The 20,729-nt window shown below is 34.9% G+C and overlaps 1 long non-coding RNA gene across 1 annotated transcript in view; it reads left to right on the top strand.

Moving 5' to 3' along the window:
• Nucleotides 1-10,697, top strand: part of LOC145289023 (uncharacterized) — a 54,896-nt gene extending 44,199 nt beyond the window's left edge. The window contains exon 4 of the long non-coding RNA XR_013869302.1: nt 8,592-10,697. This is a non-coding gene — a long non-coding RNA (uncharacterized LOC145289023). The remainder of the gene's footprint in view (nt 1-8,591) is intronic.
• The last annotated feature ends 10,032 nt before the right edge of the window (nt 10,698-20,729 follow it).

Here is a 20,729-nt window from a genome sequence, read left to right as displayed (position 1 = left end):
GGGAAAGAAACGAGCGATGTATAAGAATGGCCAGAGAAGAGAATCACAAAAACACTGGGCATGACAAAGAAATGAAACAGTAAACCACATAATAAGTGAATGCAACAAAGTATCACAAAAAAAAATATAAACGCAAGCATGACTGCGTGGAGAAAGACATTGCACTGAGAGCTCTGAAAACAATTACACTTCGAACATGTAAATGATACAAACACAAACTGGAAACAGTATTGAAAAATGAAAACTACAAAATCCTTTGGGATTTACAAGGAAAGAAACTACCAAATTGTAGATTTTGCCGTTCCAGCAGACTACTGGATAAAGATCAAAAAGACAAAAATGAAACAAATATGCAGAACTTGTCAAAGAACTGAAAGAAATATAAAACATTAAGAAAATCAATATAATACCAATAATTGTAGGAGCACTAGGAACAATTCCAAAGAACATGGATAAAAGATTAGGAGAAATTGGAATCAAGGAGGAGACTGAGAAGAAATTGGAATCAAAGAGAAAATTGAGATGATACAGCAAACGGCAATGCTGAAAAGTTGAAATCTTAAGGAAAACATTTGAATGTGGAAACTAAACCACACAAGCAACAAACGCTAATCATACATATGGAAACTGCAATAGGAGTAATACAAAAAGATAGCAAAAACTCATGGAACCAAGAAAACTGATGCCACAAAGTTGTAAGTGTTTGTAGTATCGGAATCAACTGGAGCCACTAGATTACATGTTATGCTTCTTATTAAAAGTTTCATTTTTATCGCTTGATCACTGCTGCCTGAAGCCTACCAACCAGAACAATCTGTATTTCCACACTGCCCCTTCAGATGTAGGACGGAAAGTTGCCAGCCAAGTAGAGATCATAAACGCTATCAGTGATGAATACTAGTGATTGGATGATTCCAATACTTTTCACAATTTTGATACAATTACCGATTCCATACTAAATTTCCGATTCCCATAAAATTACTGATTTCGATTTTTAAAAATTTTTTAAATATTTAACAATAGAGTTTTTATTCTGGATTACCATAAAGACACGTTGAATATGCAAATATTTACTCAAACGTAAAAATGCACTTGTGGTGGTGGGTGATCTATAGATATTAGTTTTACTGGTAGTTTAAAAATTAATAAATATTTAGTATTTTACTATTGCTACTAGCAGTGAAATATTTTGCTTAAAACAAAATCAAACGACAATTAAAAGAATCGTTTTTGGCATCGGAAAATAGGCACAAATTTTTCTAATTCCGATATCGATTCCGATACCAACCAAAATTCTGATTTTTCTAATTCATGATTCTAATTTGGATTAATCGTCCTAACACCAATGAATATCATTTTCTTCAAGGGTGTAAACTAGCAGACCAACAACTAAAGTCCAGAAATTTCCTCAGTAATATCAAACCCTTAACAACATTTCAGGAAGAGACAAAACTACAGCTGTAGACCAAACGGCTTGAGAATGTCACCCCTCCCGTTCAGAAGCATCCTAGCTCCAGTGGAAAACACTCAACCACTTGAGAATAGGAATAAGCCGGCCAAAAATTGCTATGACCAGATGGTGCTACCAAGATGACCCAACCATCTGCAAATGTCAAGATGAGCACATCATGCAACACTGCCTTATCTACCCTTTACTGCCCAACCGGTGCAGCTTGAAAAATTTTGCACAATCCAACAATAATGAAAAATACAATGTAAAAATGTGGGAAGCTCCTATGTCAATAATTTTTTAATAAAATTCATATTTTGAAATCATTCAATGATTCAACCAGGAAGTGCACACATATGTTGTAATCATTATTTATTTCTCTCTCTCATATTAGAAAGAGAAGTATATAAGTCTGGGTACTTTTTGGAACACACGTCATCTTTTGAAGTAAATTAATCTTTTAAGCATTATTCATTTTTCTTTTGGTAAATACGGATTCAGTTTTGATATTAATTGCTTTCAATCTAAGCAGAAAATCAATGTTTTAATTTCTGACTTTTTCCAATAAGCATTCTATGAAACCAAACATCATGAATAAATATTCGAAGATATAAAGAACTTGAAGTATAAAAACCTTTTTCAAAAATTACAGGATTTATAAGGTGGAACGATAATTTTGTCACACTAAAGAAAACAACACTACAGTTTTATTTTAAAACTTTTGTTTTAAAAATCAATTCAGGTAACTTGATTATGTAGTAAAGCTGACATTTATTCAATGTAGCTGCCTTCAGCCTCAATCACCGCTTCGATAAGGGTCTGCGACTGGGAGCATGCCTTTTCCGCAAGTGCCGGTGGAAGTTCGGTGAATACTCTCGGGATGCTGGCGATCAGGCTGGCTTTGGTGTTGTGGGAGGTCATGTTGGTGATGTTCTCGATGTATGTCCAAACGAAGTTGTCCAGCAAATTCAGATCAGGTGAGGAGGGAGGCCAGTGAGAGAAGGGTACAAAGTCGTAGTACTCCTTCTAAAGTCAAGCCTGGGTCTCTTTGAACTTGTGGGCCAGCGCTGAGTCCTGCTGTCACACCTAGAGTCTGTCAGCGGCCACCTGATTATAACAGGGGATCACCATACTCTTTAGCACATCCAGGTGTTTACTTTTGTGTTGACTTTCAAGCCAAGATATGAGGTGGCATGATATTACCCTTACCTGAAATCACACCAAGACTGTAACCGTGGCTGGAAACTTTGTTTTTATCACTCTGGGCACGTCCCTGTAATTTGTTGTAATCCAGCGATGCAGTTTTAGGGTGCTGGCCATGGTCTTGTTGTCATAACTTGGATCATTCGTTGAACATTGTGTCACTTTCAGGCATGATAGAAGGCTTCTATGGCTCTTGGGATTTGTACATAACTGGTCAACTAGTAGATAGTCTGCAACAAAAAAAAATGAAATGGAATCATGTTGTCTTTTCTAGGGTAACAATTTCATCATTCCACTCTGTAGTATTAAATAATCTGTAAAGGATTGATATACTATAAAACAAAGCAACCAAATCAGCTAATCATTCTTTAATTATCTTTATTCTTGAGATTGCTGTTGTCTTCGTTTGTGAAGACTCCACAAGAAAGAGAGCGCAGCAGAGTCAGGTTTGCAAACAGCTTCTAACCCACTCTAAAAATATTTATGTCACACCTTATGAAGATTTTATTATTCACCTGCCTGGTGTACATTCTAAACTTTTCATCATATCATAATTATGAACATATTGCTAGTCTCAATCTTTTCTATAAATACTATTATGTCATATGTTACTTACTTGGCCCGGGCCTTTCGGGGCCTGGGCAACAAGTGTCCAGCAAAGACCATATGTGGGGGCAACCCCACATATAAGTTATTGGTCAATGTAGGAGAAACCCTTCATACCAATTGTCACTATCCAGCTCCCCTACTCCGCAAGGAGTTGGTCCCCATTTCCCCAAACTCTCCATATTAAAAAACGGCCTTGAGCCAAATTTGCTCAGTGGGGAAGCAAATAAAAACATACTTTTTTTTTTTTTAATTCAATTTTCACCCCAAACAAGGCATAGTGTCACTTTTATATATTCGTTATCATCGAGGTTATCCTTGAGGGGTACCAAATTGAGCTTTCGTTACATTTGAATATGTTATATAGAGTTCTTCATTTAGGGGCACATTTTACGTTTTCTATATAACATAAGAAAGATTCCGTGTGATTGTCTCTAATATAAATGGTTGTGTGTTTGATTATCATAAAGGGAATCGTGTGTGTGACATGTAATTTCTGAACCTACCTCTGCTTCTTCTAAACGAACAATCTGGAAATTTCTCATCCTGGAGGGAGACTTGATACCTGTTTGACGAAGATTTATCACTCCAAGACGATGAATGTGTTTTATAGTTTTTTATTTCACTTTCCCCAGAGGTCCTGCAGCAGGTGTAAAGTGAAATCTGCTTGTGTGGTTCTTCTTCACACACGTCAGCGTTCGTCTCCCCCCTCCCCAGTTAAGAGGGGGAGACCATGGAAAAACGTCCGTCTTCTTCAAAGCTCAAATCAAATCTCTCAGATCTAGCCAACCACGTCACACATACGTAATTTGGTCAGCTGACCTTTGGTTCTGGTAAACGTGTCTACCTCCACGTTTACTCACCTCTCTCTCTCTCTCTCTCTCTCTCTCTCTCTCCCCTTCTCTATTCTCTTATAGAGACACAGAGAGAGAAAATAGAAAGAGTAAGAAAGCCAGAGAGGGGGGGAGAGATGCTCGTTAACACCACTTTGAAGCAGGGGGCTACTATCAGGGACTTAATTAGCGGGGTCATTATGAAGGGAGATGAGTAGAAAGATGTTTGTTAACATTACACTTGAACTTCTGCATATCATTGCAGTTGGGAAAGCAGAATCCCGGAAGGGAGTTCCAAAGACCCGCAGTTCTGGGGAAGAAACTATTGGAGTAAAAGGCTTTCTTGCACCTAGGGATCTCTACTGTAAAGGGATGAGACTTAGTAGCTTGTCGGGTTTGTCGGGGGTAGTTACGTCGGGGAGGTACAAGTGTTTGCAGTTCGTCAGAGCATTCACCATTAAAGTATTTGTAGAACAGGCAGAGGGATGCACCATCTCGTCGATGGGACAGAGGCTGAAGCCTAGATGACAGTTCAGGACCTATCAGGTTGGCGACTCTCTTTTGAACCCTGTCCAGGAGCGAGAGATAAGCAGCAGATGCACCAGCCCAGATGTGACAACAGTACTCGATACATGGGCGAATGGTTGCCTTATAGAGGTATAGGATACTGTCAGGCGTAAGTAGTTTTCTAGAACGGTAGAGGGAGCCAACCTTCCTTGCAGCAGCCTTGGCAATGCTCTCAATGTATCTATTCCAGTTCATATTCCCTGTAAACGTTAGGCCGAGGAGTTTAAAAGAAGTACTTTCAGGCAATGTGTTCTTGGCCATTGCTATTGGTGGTAGAGAAGGTTTCTTGTAGTTATTGAAGGAAACAAGCTTAGTCTTAGCAGCATTGAATGTGACCAACCATTTTTGTCCCCATTCCACTACGGATTGGAGGTCATCCCCTAGTGTTTCTGCCATTTCCTTGGATATGTGTTTATTTGTTTTCCCCTCATATCTGTTATAGAGGGTGGTGTCATCGGCAAATATACCCATCTCAGAAACAATTTTATCAGGGAGGTCGTTTATGAATATCAGGAATAATAGAGGTCCAAGGATAGACCCCTGAGGTACTCCCGCATTTATGTCATATTGTTTGGATGTACGACTGTCGAGGACAACTTTGATTTTTCTATTACTTAAGAAGGATTTAATTACATTATGAATTCTTCCAGTGATTCCATATGATCTAATTTTCCTTAGAAGACCATCGTGCCATACCCTGTCAAAAGCCTTAGATATATCAAGGGCCACCGCTCTACCCTCCCCTGTTTTATCCAATGAACGGTATATACGTTCAGAAACTACAGTTAAGATATCTGCTGTTGAACGGGCTTGCTTGAATCCATATTGTTTGTCAGTCAGGAGTTTAGCAGCTGTTAGGTGCTGGACTAGGGCTTGATTAACTAAGGACTCAAATATTTTTGCGAAAAGCGGGAGGAGGCTAATGGGGCGATAATTTAGTGGGTCAGTTCTTTCACCAGAATTCTTGAAGACTGGTACCACAGAGGCGGTTTTCCAGCAGTCGGGAAAACAAGATTCGTTAAGGCATTTATTGTAAAGTTTGGACAGAACTGGAGCAACCTCAGCAGAGCATTTTTTTAATAGCACAGCCGGGATGAGATCTGGTCCACATGCTTTTGAGGTGTCTAGGTTTTTTATAATAGCATGTACCTGAGAAGGAGTGATTTTCAAATCGTCTAGTGTGGCGTCTGTTTGCAGAGGAAAATCAGGGAGTGAGTGGTGTACCGAGTTCAGTGTGGAGTTTGAAGCAAACCGACTGGCAAGCAGATTAGCCTTGTCAGTTGCCGTGCAAGCAACCTCATGATTGTTTGATAGTGGGGGAATAGTTGACTGTCCATTATTTACTACGCTGTTGTAGATTTTCCAAAAATCCCGGGTTCCTAATTTCTGTGCTTCGATGCGTTTTCTGGTGGTTTCAGAGTAATCTGTCTTAGCTGTCTCTATCACTCTCTTACAATTATTTCTAGCTTCTATAAACTTCTGTTTATTTGAGCTGGACTTATGTCGGTTGAATCTGCGGAACGCATGCTGCCTTTGACAAATGGCAGCTGCACAAGCAGAAGTAAACCATTGGGGGGAGTGGGGCTTGCTATAGTATTTCCGTGCGGGAACATGTGCTTCAATAGCAGTTTTGAACCATTCAGTTGTCTCATTTGCACACTGTTCCACTGGAAGAGTAAAGATATTTTGTCATGGGGCATCTCTGATGAGCTCCCTGATGGCTTCCCAATCCGCCTTTTTGTAATACCTCGTTGTTTTGAGAAGTGGGTCTTCAGTTTTAGGGCGAGAATTTAGGCTGATTTCTACCATTATCACAGTGTGATCAGCATTCCCGAGTAGGCTGTGGGCCTTTGTTATACAGTCATTGGGAACCGTTGTCAGAAAGAGATCTAGAAGTGAGGCATGTTGATCTTGCTGGTCTGGGAAACGTGTCGGAAATGTAACCAACTGAGATAGGGAATGAGATATAGAGAAGCTATGTGTTGCGCTACCAGCTACGTCTGTGTGATTAGAGAATCCTAGCCAGTTACTGTGGTGGACATTGAAGTCACCAAATACATGTATTTGTGCGCTAGTATCGAGGGAGAGTGCTATATCTATGCTGTCTGAGACTTTGTTTATTAGGGTACAGTCTTGGTTTGAGGGAGAGCGGTAGAGAAAATACAAGTAGCTAATATTATGTTGCATATTTAGTCTGAAGCACATAAAGGCCTGGTCGTCTGATTCTAGTTTTATTTCTCTAGTCAGGGGGAGGGTGTTACGAATATAGACCCCAAGTCCATGCATATGTCTGTCCGAGTCCTTACGGTAGAGTGGGAGATAACCAGGCATGTTAAAGTGGTTAGAGGGAATGGAGGAGTGAAGGTTAGTTTCACTTAATGCTAAGATATCCGGGGTGTTTACAAGGAGAAATGACTCAACATCATCTAAGTTAGTTCTAAGCCCGCAGATATTAGTAAATGCAAGCCTCAAGGGAGGAGGCAGGTTGGTTTTCTTTGAGTTTGGTCCTGGTTTAAGTGTAACTTTTACTTGAGCTGTCATTTCATTTTATTTTATTTAAAAGTTTCAATTGGGAATAAAAAAAGCATACTATTGTCATATATTCTTTAGAATTGTCTGATATATTGTCTGCTTCCTTTGTTCCAGCTCGTTTGACTCGGTGGTCTAGTGGTCTCCATTAATTCGCTGGTTTGATACCTTATTGTAATACAGCTTCCTATTCCAATAACTTGTTTTCAAGAACTGTAGGCTTATAGAACTCTCTTTCTTTTGACTGTTTTCCTCCTACGTTTAACTTGTTTTTTTTTTGTTTTGTTTTTCTTCAAGACTAAGATCTTCTATCTTTGCTATAATCATCTTTTGTTTTTGATAGTTCCTCATATGGCTTCACACTTTGTCTGGAGCGATATCTTTAAAAAAAATAGAACTTGCTAAACTTGTTTAATTTTCTATTTATTTTTTCTTTTCATCGATTGTTTACCAACTAAAATTAAAGCGTCCAGTCATCCATGCTAACTGTTTTGTATTGATTTTAAGACTATAATCAGCAATTGCGTTGCCTCACTGAAAGGTGATCACCATCCACTTGTCGCTTATTAAGTTTCTGCCAATTTAAAATTTCAACTTGAATGGAATGGAACACTATGTTTTTGAAAAGCTTTATTCATAACGACCTTTACCCTCTATAATTTGATTCCCCCGTGTCAACGGGCTTATAAATGCCTCGTTTGTAAAATTATTTTGGTTTGGATGTGAAATATCAATCTAACTCATGTTCAGTTTTCTCACGTGATGTTGACCTAACGTCATTTAAATGGTTTTGTAATCTTCAAAATAAATCCGAGTGAACTAGATGAGGAGAATATGTAGCATGGAGCAAGATTTCTCAACCAAATTCTCCCAGAAGATCTTTGGTAAGTAGCGGTGTGTTAGGACGAGCATTATCATAACAGCAAGTGAATTTCTTTTTGTTGAATAAAGAATAACGGTTTCAAATAAATATGAGTGAGAATACTGCAGAAAAATATAAATGATGCTTTAATAATCTGAAAGAAAAAATTATAGATTAACCATGGTCATAATAACAATATGCTTGAAATAACAATGTTTAAAATGTCTAAAAAACGATAAACACTTTTGCGCCAACCTGATAACTTTATATGAAAAAAATATTTTATAATTGGTTTGATTTTTTAAATCAGTTTGTGTATTATGTATGTATTTTTGAAATCAGTTTTCCATATTGAATTCTAGAAACATAAAAAAATAAACCTCTTTTTTTCTATGTTCACATATTTAGACACATTATTTTTCGGAAATAAAAATACACAGCCTTTAATTTCAGGAAACAAACAAGCAAACTTTTTAATTCCAATAAGAAAAAATGTATAATCTTAATTTTGTAATGTTTTTACTCTTTCGTATGTTTACAGCAAAAACTCAAAGTCTGCCACATCCAACAAAACAGCATCAGCAGCAGGAGCGGCAGTCTCAGCAACAACTGGAACAAAATTGCAAATCTCAAAGCTTGGAAAGAACGCAGCCGACTGACAAAATTGCGTACATTTTTGCTGTTTGCAAAATCAAAAAAGACAAAATCGAGTGAGGATGCAGCGATAGGAGATGACTAAATCTCTTCCGTGGATGACTAAATCTCTTCCGTGGATGATTAAACTTGGGTAGGGAGGGGGAGTAGAATCGAATATAGATTCAAAAGAAACAAATATTCAAAAAATTTTGTTCAATATATATATATATATATATATATATATATATATATATATATATATATATATATATATATATAATGTACCGCTTTAACAGAAATAGACACACATTTTATAGTTCATTTGTAAAATTAGAGATTTATTAGCAATATTTGAGTACAGTTGGTTCGGCTTATTGCTTGTAGTTATCCTTATAATAGCTGGACAAGTCATCAGCACTGAAAAAAGTGCATAAAAGTCATAGGTCTCAACAGCTTATGGACAGTCCCTTTACATCAACACTTCGATATTCACAAATTGTGATAAAACGGCATATTATCAAAATATTTATAGCTCTAGTATTACACTATTGAAATATCTAAAAGCACTTTAGGTTATTTTCTTATATATTTGAATACTATTTCAATTAGTTATATATATGTATATATAAGAACATATATATATATAGAGAGAGAGAGCGAAACACACACACACACACACACACACACACACACACATATATATATATATATATATATATATATATATATATATATATATATATATGTATGCATTTTGTATAATTCTGGCCCTTCTCTTCTCATGCCAGGGCCTAAAGAGTTTTTGTTCTTAATTTCTGCCTTCACTTTTCCTTATTGTTCTGATGATATAAAAAAGTTATATGTAACTTTTATTCCTAAACTTTTCATTTAAAATTATATATAAATATATATATATATATAATATATATATATATATATATATATATATATATATAACAAATCACCGAAGCAGCAAAACTGTAGGCAAAAAAAAATGTAGGCAAATTTGTTTATATTTTATTGTTTTGAAAATATAGATTCTTTTTTTTACCAACTGTCATAAAATAATGACCTGAATTGTGTAGTGCGCTATATGACATTTACCCTTACGGTCGCACATTAAGTGGATTATCCATCATCCAGACCTATTTTTGACACATTTTACAGCTATAAAATGTTTCAATCATAGCCATTTGTTTTCCTAGTTTTGCATATGAATTACAAAATATCTGATAATTTCCCCCAAACCTCTGGCCTTGATGGAAGGGAGACTAAATTTTGCTACTATAGTTTCAAATGATCTGAAATAATACCAAGGGGAGATTTGATTCCAAATATTTCTCATGTTATATCTCCCCTCTTTGGTTTTCATACTTAAAGAAAATTTCACAGTGTATGAGGATTATTTGATACTGGAGATATTCATAATCGTACCCTATTTTTCAAAAGAGGGAAGATATAACATATGAGAAATATTTGGAATCAAGTTTCCCCTTGCTGTTATTTCAGATCATTTGAAACCATAGTAGCAAGTTTTAGTCTCCCTCCATCAAGGCCAGAGGTTTGGGGGATATATATATATATATATATATATATATATATATATATATATATATATATATATATATATATATATATATATATATATATGTTTTGAATAAACAGACCATAATACATTGAAACCACGTTAAGATGCAAATATTTTGTTAAAAATCATTCAATTTTTTTTTAACTTGACTTTTTTCTTCGGCTTTTCTTTCGGATAATAAAATATCTATTATCAGTAAAGGAAAACAGTTTTCTTTTTTCGTAAATAAAATGTCTGTGGTACGTGTTGTTATATCGAGGCTGTGTGCCGGTGTTGTAGCTTGCATAAAACCTCTTAAATTTTTTAGGCGCGTGGTCTGTAATGTAATGGTCAGTGTAATGTAATGGTCAGTGTAATGTAATGGTCAGTGTAATGTAATGAGGATTGAGAAATGTTTAATAAAATTCTACCATGTTTTACTTATTCATGCCTTGTTTTCTTTTTTTATTATTATTAAAACAGTTGTCTGTGTCTGTTTCTTTGTTGCATTTGGTACATGACAAGGAGGGGAAGAAACGAAAAAAAAAAGTGAGAACCCGAAAAAGATGCAAAAAGGTATGAGATCTCAGGGTTTCCATCGTTCTATCTCATATTCTAAACGTACATTCTTGCGTGTAAACCCTATAACCTTATTTTTTATTGATAACAGGTGTGTTTAATTGTGACCTCAAGTTCTCGCCACCATTTCTGTTAAGAATTTGGATGGCCGGTTTTTTCTTTATCCCTGACTATATATATATATCTGTAAAACTATATGTAAAAATTACTGAGAACTTACACACACATATTCACACACATGCACCTATTTAGATATATCCGCATGCACATACATACTTATGTATTGAACTTTAAGGTGACGCTGAAGTTCTGTAAAGTACACCCCCACTACATGCCTATGCATATGTATACACACATACACATACACACCTACACATCCATGTATATATATATATATATATATATATATATATATATAGAGAGAGAGAGAGAGAGAGTGTGTGAGAGAGAATGTAATTACATTGAGCTTCTTAAATAAGGATTGGTATATATTATAGAAAATATATTTCTACAAAAATTATATATGTGTGTGTGCGCGCGTGTGTGTAGGTGTATATGTGTGTGTGTGTGAGAAAGAGAGAGAGAGAGGGAGAATGTAATTACATCGAGCTTCTTAAATAAGTATTGGTATATATTATAAGAAAACATATTTCTACAGAAATTATATATATATATATATATATATATATATATATATATATATATATATATATATATATAGTATTTTGTGTACAGAAAGTTGTTAGATGAGACAAGTCATTGGTATCGTCGGTTTCAAGCCCGATAATTTGTACCGTTTAAGATATCCATATCAAGCTCTCTTCAGCCAATACCCATCTGTATATACGTATATACAGTTTGCCTCAAAATTATTCATACCCTCGTTGATTTTTGACATAATTCATTGTTGTGATGAAATGAAAGCATTTTGTTAAGTTTGTTTATGATTTATGTGCAACCAACAGGTGAAAGAATAACAGCAATAGGCAAATTAAAAAATATTCAGTTTCAGGGGTATTTTATTCACAGATCTTTAAAAAAAGTCATGTTCAAAATTATTCATACCCTAGGTTTACAGTGTCCATTTTCTTTCTTCAATAGTCAATAGCATAGCCTTTGTTCTTTATGACTGCTTCTAGTCGGTTCTTATAGGTGTCCACAAGCTTACTACACATTTCCTGTGGGATTTTGGCCCATTCTTCCATTGCAAAAGATTCAAGCTGGGTCAGGTTAGTTGGTTTCCTGGCCATCACTTCGGTCTTTAAGTCCCGCTATAAGTTCTCTATGGGATTGAGGTCAGGACTCTGACTGGGCCACTCCAGGACGCTGATATCATTATCCTTGAACCATTTCTGGACTACTTAAGCAGTATGCTTTGCGTCATTGTCTTGCTGGAACTTCCAGTTGTCACCAAGTTTGAGCTTCTCTGCAGATTCCATTTAAGTTTTCATCAAGGATCTGGATGTAGTTCTCCTTTCTCATGATTCCCTGGATCCTGACGAGGTTCCCTGTACTGTGGGAAGAGAAGCATCCCCATAGAATGATGTTTCCACCACCGTGCTTGACGGTTGGCACTGTGTTCTTTGGATTGTATGCTTCTCCTGTCTTCCTCCATACGTATGCAGTATCTCTGTGGCCGAACAACTCCAACTTCGTCTCATAAGACCACAGGATGGTTGACCAGAAGCTGGAATCTTGCTGTATATGGCCTTTAGCAAAGGCCAGGCGAGCCTTCACATTATTCTTTTTGAGCAGCGGTGTCTTTCGAGGCCTGCATCCATGGAGACCCCCTCTGTGCAAAACTCTCTCGATAGTGGACCTTGAAACCATCGTCCCTGCCTTGTGAAGTTCTTTTTGTAGGACCTTGGTTGTGGTTCGGGGATCTTTGCTGACCTCCTGGCAGATCTTCCTTGCAAGTTTGGTTGAAACCTTACGCTTCCTGCCACGCCCACTGAGGTTTTTAACAGTGTTGAACCGCTTATACTTATTAATTATACTCTGAACGGTTGCCACAGGAACATTGTAATGCTTAGCAATAGCCTTGTAACCCTTTCTCTCACCGTGGGCTTGCACAATACGTTGACGTAGGTCTTCGCTAAGTTCTTTTTTCTTCCCCATGATGATCAGAACCTGTGAACAAAGAAACTTTTTAATCTATTTATATTGACATCGAAAAAGGTATTCATTCAATTGAAACATCTTGAAATAACTACAAGATAAAGATTACAAGGGGTAGCACATTAATAGGAAGTAAAAAGAATGGGGTTGATCATAAAAGTACATTTTTGTTTAGGTACTGGCAGGGGTATGATTGATCTGAACATGTGCAAAACATAACTTTGGTCCCTATCTATTATTATGAAAATAAGGTTTAGCCAACTCACATGTGGATTTATGTGCAATAACAAGTAGACAAAAGATACAAAGGAAGTACCATCATAATACCTTTCAGAAATGAATAATCAAAACAAGAAATTTTTTTTGTATGGGGTATGAATAATTTTGAGGACAACTGTATATACATATATATATGCACATATACATCCAATTATGTACACCCGCATATGAATAAATCCCCGTATATATATCCCTATACTTATCCACGTACATGCAGGTTTCAAACTTGATATCTCTACATTTCTCCTTGTTTTAGGCATCTTTACGTACACCGCTATAACTACAGGCCTGTTTTCCCCTTATAAACATCTTTATACATATATGTAGAAGCATATATAAATGGGTAGAAGCATACACACGTGTATGATCACATGCACACACACAAGCACCCACTCGAGCACCTCAGCCTTACAGTACTCAAGGGCATGTCTATGCATAATCATTTCCGAATATCGTAGATGTAAGAAGGCATATATGAAAAAATAGAACTCATATCTGTCTTCCCTTGTACATATTCTGGACCACTTTTGTGACCACTAGATCTGAATTCACATCTTATAATTCCACCTTTGTCTAGGAAAACCTACATAATTCAGTCTTATATCTCATAGTTCTACGTTTATTTGAGAACCCCTACAAGGTTCAGTTTAGCCAGTAGTTAGAGCATAAACAGGTTTATATATCTGTAATATCTTGTCTGTCTCATGGTTATAGCTTATACACGAACCTTCATCATATTCATGTCGTTCTCACAACTTGAATTTTCATTTACTTAACAATCTCATTAATTGAAATTCTCAATTAACCTATATCTCATGAAGTGTATTCAAAATCTAACCTAATATTCCCTTTCAGTCATTCAACAAGTGTTAAGTTAGTAAATTAGGGCTTCAGGAGGGTAAATTTTGACAATCGATACTTTCGCTTCCATCCCTACTAGATCGGTTCTAAAAATTAGGGACTTGTGATCTTAAATCTCTGTTTATGTCTACATCTAACCATCATTTCATCTCTTTTATTTAAAAGGTTTGTGCGTTCATACCTGAGTATTCTAGTCTTTTCCTATAGGCATAGATTGAATCTATGTTTGAATCCCTTAGGTATACTTGACTTACAGAGAATCGACTAGGTGATAACCGGTGCAAGCCCCCTCTCTTTAAGTCAACTCGGTCTTCGTCATTGCAAGGTTCAGGAAAAAGGGCCTGTGTTATTCTAAGGTAAAGTTTAACATATAGAAAATAAACTTTACCTTAGAAAGACACACATACACACAAAGAAAAAAACATGAATAAATAATAACAATAACAAACTAATAATAATTAATTACACTAGTATAAAATAAAATGTAAGTGAAATGATAAAAAACATGTTAGTTAGAGGTCAAATTACTCTTGTTTGATAAATATTACCTTGTATGTATTGTAAGTATTACCTTGGCAGCCAATCTAGGTAATATTATAATAAGTTCTAATAATGGTAAAAATAAACAAAATAGGCTTGAATCAGGTGAACTTAATTTGTGGAGAAAATGTAACGAATGTCCGTTGGAGGGAAATTGCTTGATTTCTGAAATTGTATAAAACTTCTATACAAATGTGAAGTTAAATGGATAATAGTATAAAGGTATACCTAGGGGAAACTGAATGTTTTTTAAAGACAGATGTTGCATCATTTAAAATTGAGATCCAGAATCTGACCCAAGATTGCATTGGCATCTTTTTAGCAGTTTATGGTAATCTGCTGGAAGAGCAGCCAGAAAAAGTCAACACAAGTAGACAGCTGTCGATAGACATTAATAAGAAAAAACAAAATCATTTATCTGATACTATTCTTGAAAAAAAATTGTTTTCATCATTACAAACCAAAACAAACTTATTCTTGCAAAAAAAATAAATAATAAATAAATAAACAATAAGAGTAATAATAATAATAATAATAATAATAATAATAATAATAATAATAACGTCTTATCTTCTTGTATTAAAGTTTTGTTTTTAGCATTTTTAATTTATCATCTGGTAATGTTTGTATTTGTTTTTCTGGCAACTTTTTTGGTTGCTTACCATAAACTGCTAGGAGATGCTGACGCAGTCTTGAGTCAGATTCTGTATGAAAATTGTATTTGGTTTACTGACACTAACACTGTACTTAGTTATTTGATCAGCCGAAAATCAGTTAGACCCAACCTGGAATGTCCACGTCCCTTTAAAAATCCTCCGATCCTTTGAGAAAAGGTTGTGTTACAGCAAATAATCGGCATATTTTCTTAGTATTCTCAATGGGTTCCAAAATTCTTAGCTAGGATTAAACCCTTAATAACTATTACGTCTGAGAAATCTTTCAAGGACCTTAGAGAGAAAATTAAAAAGGTTTTATTACATTTTATTGAATCTGACACCTCCAATGCTACCATAAGTGCATCGTTGAACAAAACAGTTTGGTCAGTTGCCTTTTTTTTTTAAACCCTTTCATGTTCCAAATATACGCACACTGTGGTGCATAAATGGTTTCACCCTTTAACTGTGAAGTGCGTTATTACTCTTATCAACATGATCCAACAATGGTAAATGAAATTGGAGTATTGCACTTATAACAGCGTATATCAAATTGGCAAAATCAACATTCTTGCTGACATCTTTTCTCGCACTAACTGTGGAGCTGTTATCAGTGATAAGAAATTGCAGGAGGTACATCTTTCGCCTTTGTCACACTGGTCCTACAAGATTGAGACTTTTTTTTTCTCAAAATACGAATCTTGTTATATCCTATCAAAAAATATAAAAAAACAGAAAATCATTTATTTTCTTTAATTATATGTCTATCTAAATTTTTACTCCATGATAATTTTAAAAAAAAAAACCTGTCTTGGAAAAAAAGGTCATTACTTTATTAGCTCCCTTTATCCACTTTTCTAAAGCTAGGCTATTTATCTAACTTGTAAACACTTTTAAGATTCGATCATATTGTTTTTGACTATTAAACATAACAAAATCATAAAACATTCCATATGGCTGGTTGAAACTTTGACAACGCTAATGTAATCCTTATTAGTAACTATGAGATTTACAATATTAAAGTAGGCAAAAATATGACAAATTTATGTGGATGCCATCTCTTACTAATGTTGCAGTGTATTATCATTTTCTTTTAGACAAGCACACACATATATATATATATATATATATATATTTATATATATATATATATATATAAACATAAAAGTGAAATTGTCTGTCTGTGTGTGTCCCTACTAAACTACTCTGTCAATTTTCAGTCTACAGACTCAATTGAAATTAGGGGTACTGAGATTTGGGAAAATCTCTTTAATCAGCTTTCAGACAGAAATTTGGTGGTGAAGGAGTCAAAGTTCAATGATTTGATCTTTAAAAACTCTACCAAACTCCTCCGGTAATTTGGATCTAAACACTTGAAATTTTAGATGTAGGTTCCTTGGACATGGATCAAATTTTTTAATTTGATTTGAGTTCAAAACAATAAATGTTAGGGGGTTAAAATTGAGGTCAAAGTTAATAAATTTGACCTCTGCGATCTCTACCAAATTACACAGCCAATTTTTGGTCTAAACATTTAAAATTTTACATAAAATGTATTCAGACATAGGGCAAGCTTTTTACTCGATGTTTGGCCGAAAATTTGGCTGCAAAGGGGTCAAAGTTCAAAGATTTGACCTTTGCAGTCTCTAGTAAACTATTCAGCCAATTTGCATGCAGGAAACTTTTTAATCAGTTTTTGAGCGAAAATTTGGCTGCCAAGAGGTGAAAATTGAAAATATTTGACGTTTGCAGACTCTACCAAACTCCTTTGCCATTTTTGGGTCTAAGCACTTGAAATTTTAGATGTAGGTTACTTAGACATGAATCAAACTTTTTAATATATATATATCTATGATATAAAGCTGAACATCTGTGTGTGTATCTGGTCACGAATAGGCTCCTATATGGTTGACTATTATAGAAAACTGATCACATATAATGATAGAAGATGTATCGGGACACAGGAATGGGTATGTTTGATCTGGCAGAACGGTGGTTCATTAAAATTGTGGGGTCTGCGTTCGCGCCTGGTCCATAAAGTATGGAAATAAAAAATTTAAAAATTAAAAAAAAACGTTTACAAGTGTTTTTGATATAGATGTACATAATAATACTTTGATAAGTATGTTTTAACTTAAATAGGGATGGTATAATAAAATTGTGGGGTCTGCTTTCGCGCCTGGCCTCCATAAAATGGAAATAGGCACAAACTTTAATAAAGACTTTTCATATCTATCTATGTAAGTATACTTTGATAATTATGTTTCAGTTTGAAGAAAAATGGTATAATAAAATTATGGAATGTTCGTTCACGCCTGACCTCCATAGAATGGAAATATGTCACAAAGTTTAACAAGGTTTTTTAATATAGATCCACAGAATATTGTGATAAGTGTTTCGGTGTCAACAGGTATAGTATAATAAATTATGATGTTTATCTATTTTATTTTTACTTTCATCATATTTTGCTTTGGTTTGGATACTCCCAAATTCGAAGCTATCTCTTTACAACTCTTCCTTTTCATAACCTATCATACTTTCATAAATCAGAGTCCATTTTCTGTAGGATGTTTTTGAATCCAGTCAACGACGGGTACTTTTGCTAGTATATATATATATATATATATATATATATATATATATATATATATATATATACAATATTTTCACAAAATTCAAGACAACAAAATATAAAATGAGAACATCTTATGTATTTTCTTATGTGTTTCATAAACATTTTGATAATTTTAAATATTATATCATTTAAAAATATTCCAAAGCAGCTACTCTTCAGACGTCCAAATACACTATTTATACATATAAGAATACATTCATAATCTCTATTTTTACCTAATCACCATCTTTATATTTTCTTTTTGTATATTATTTTTAGATAGTCTTCATTTTTAGTAATCGTAACCCTAACCCCATTTTCGGATTACTACTTTTTAAATGATTATTCAACCAATTACCTATTTTAATATTAATTAATTTTTTGTATGTTTTTTTTAATTTAATAATTATTTTTTTCCCCCAGTTTATTTAATTAATTGATTGATTTTCAACTACTAATCCACTCCGTCAAAGTTTAGTTTATATTTATATGCTCGATTATTTCTTCCACAATCTACGATAATTTCATACAAACTTTGTTTACATTTTATGATCTACTGATTTATTTATGCTTAGCATTTTATTTCTTAAGTAAGAACTGTTATTAAAAGGTTAATTTAATATTATTGATTAAAATTTATCTTCATAAGTATTTTATTTCATTTATTATCTTTCCACTCTCTTATCATTCGTAAGAATCTTCACGTTCAAAGAGAGGTAAGTCTGTTAAGTCAATTTTTACCAATTTATCGAAATTCCATGCATCAATATTTTAATATTTAGACTTCAGTATTTATTAATTATCTTTGTTTAATTTTAAACTTATAATTTTAACATTATCTTTTTTATAACAATCACAGTCCAAAACTTCTCACTTAGTTTTGTTAAACTTCATATTTTGATTTAAGTTTGATTATACTATAATAATCTTCGTGTTATTGAAACCATCCGAGTGCTATTTTATTATCAATAATTAAATTACTTCTATTTCTCCTAATTAGGTAATAAACATTTTAGTTTCGTTATGTTAAATTGATGATCTAATAATTTATTTATTAATTTATTGCATTATTTTAAAATCTTAAATTTAAGCATTCTCTTTTCATACTTACATTTTAGCCTCAACATCTTCGGTAAATTTTTCTTTTTCAAATTTATTTTGATCAGATTTTAGGCATGATAACAGGAATTTATTTCTATGAAAACAGCTTTGTATAACATCTAACTTTTTGTTTAAAATTTCTTCCATCTGTGCAACTTGAGAAACTAAACCAATTTTTATGGTGGATATTAAAGTCACCAAACATGTATTTGGGCATTACTATCTAAGGAGAGTGCTGCATCTATGCTATCAGAGGCATGATCAATTAGGGTACAATCCTGTATTGAGGGAGAATGGTAGAGCAAATATAGCACAGTAATGAAAGGCTAGTCGAAAGCACATAAAAGCCTGGTCATCCGATTAAAAATTTTGCTCTCTAGTTAAAGGAAGGGGGCTACAAATATAGACTTCAAGTCTATGAACATATCTATCTGAGTTTTTCCGACAGAGAGGGATGTATCTTGTCATGTTAAAGTAGCTAGTAGAGGGGATTGAGGACTGTAAGTTTGTTTCACACAACTTTCACTAAGATATCCGGGAGGTAATACTCTACATCATCTAGATTACTTCTGAGTCCACGGATATTTGTGAAAGCGAACATCAAGAGAGGAGGCGAGTTGGTTTTGTTTGGGTGGTTGTTTTGTTTGATTGTGATATTTTTGGGGGTTGTTATTTCCTTACATTTTTGTTCAATTTCAGGTAAGGGGCTGAGTGTTGAGCAAAGTGAGCCAGTTTTGACACAGTGATCCATTAGCCGAGTCCTGCCTGGAAAGTTGTGGCCTCGTGAAAGCTCACCATAGATAGCAGCAGGGCCCCTTTCCATGCACGACATGACACTACAACTATCCCAATATTATACAATTGATGATAGACCAACCGCTCTAAGCACTACCAAAGAGTTAGGGCTCCTGTACTGTCAGGCAGAAACATCAGCCAGGCAGACTATCAATCAAGTACCCTTAATCTCTTAAACAAGAGCCGAGTGAGCACAAGTGGCATGCGAGCAAACCCAGTTTGCTCAAATTTGGAGAGAAGAAGAGAAATTGAGAATAGGGAATAGGGGAACGGCATTCAATGTCCTAGTCAGGAAAAAAGGCCAAGTGCAGGGTGGTTCTGCTGGGTCCTTGGTATTGTACCTCTGCATCTGGCTAATAAACAAAGAAGGAGTGTGAAAGCTGACGATAGGCAGAGCCTATCTACTCTGTAAGCAATTTAGGTTTGCAAACCGAGGAATTTGTTTGAGTTACCAGCTCTAGGAAAGTTGTCGACCATGACTGCGAAGACCTCCCTCCCCCAGTTTTAATATCAGAGTTTTCCTTCTTCTAGATGGATGACTAGACAAGATCTATAGTTCCATCACACCGAGAGGGGTAACCATGCACCTGGTTTCTACACCAGATATTTCTGCGTCCCCGCATGGGTGAAAATATTGAGCATCTTACTTTAAAGTTTTCTCTATTCTAAATAAAATATGCGTAAGATTGGAAATAGATTCCCCTTCTAACATTAAGAAGAAATTGTGTATCCATCTGTGTCTTCATCCGGAGCCATCATCTACATCCACACTGGGTGTCCGCTCACCCAGTGTCTCACTGATAGTCACAAACCTCTCTTCTACTCTCCAAAGGTGTATCAGAGCAGGCTATGGGCTGCAGGACTCTCATATGGCATGATATTCCTTCAACTGATATACTTTGTGATACATCGTCTGTGTAGATCCTTTACCCACAC

This window comes from Euprymna scolopes, chromosome 2, assembly GCF_053919585.1.
Source record: "Euprymna scolopes isolate OS-2025 chromosome 2, ASM5391958v1, whole genome shotgun sequence".
Taxonomy (NCBI): Eukaryota; Metazoa; Mollusca; class Cephalopoda; order Sepiida; family Sepiolidae; genus Euprymna; species Euprymna scolopes.
Note: the sequence above shows the minus strand (reverse complement) of the source record. Positions and strands in the feature narration are given on the sequence as shown.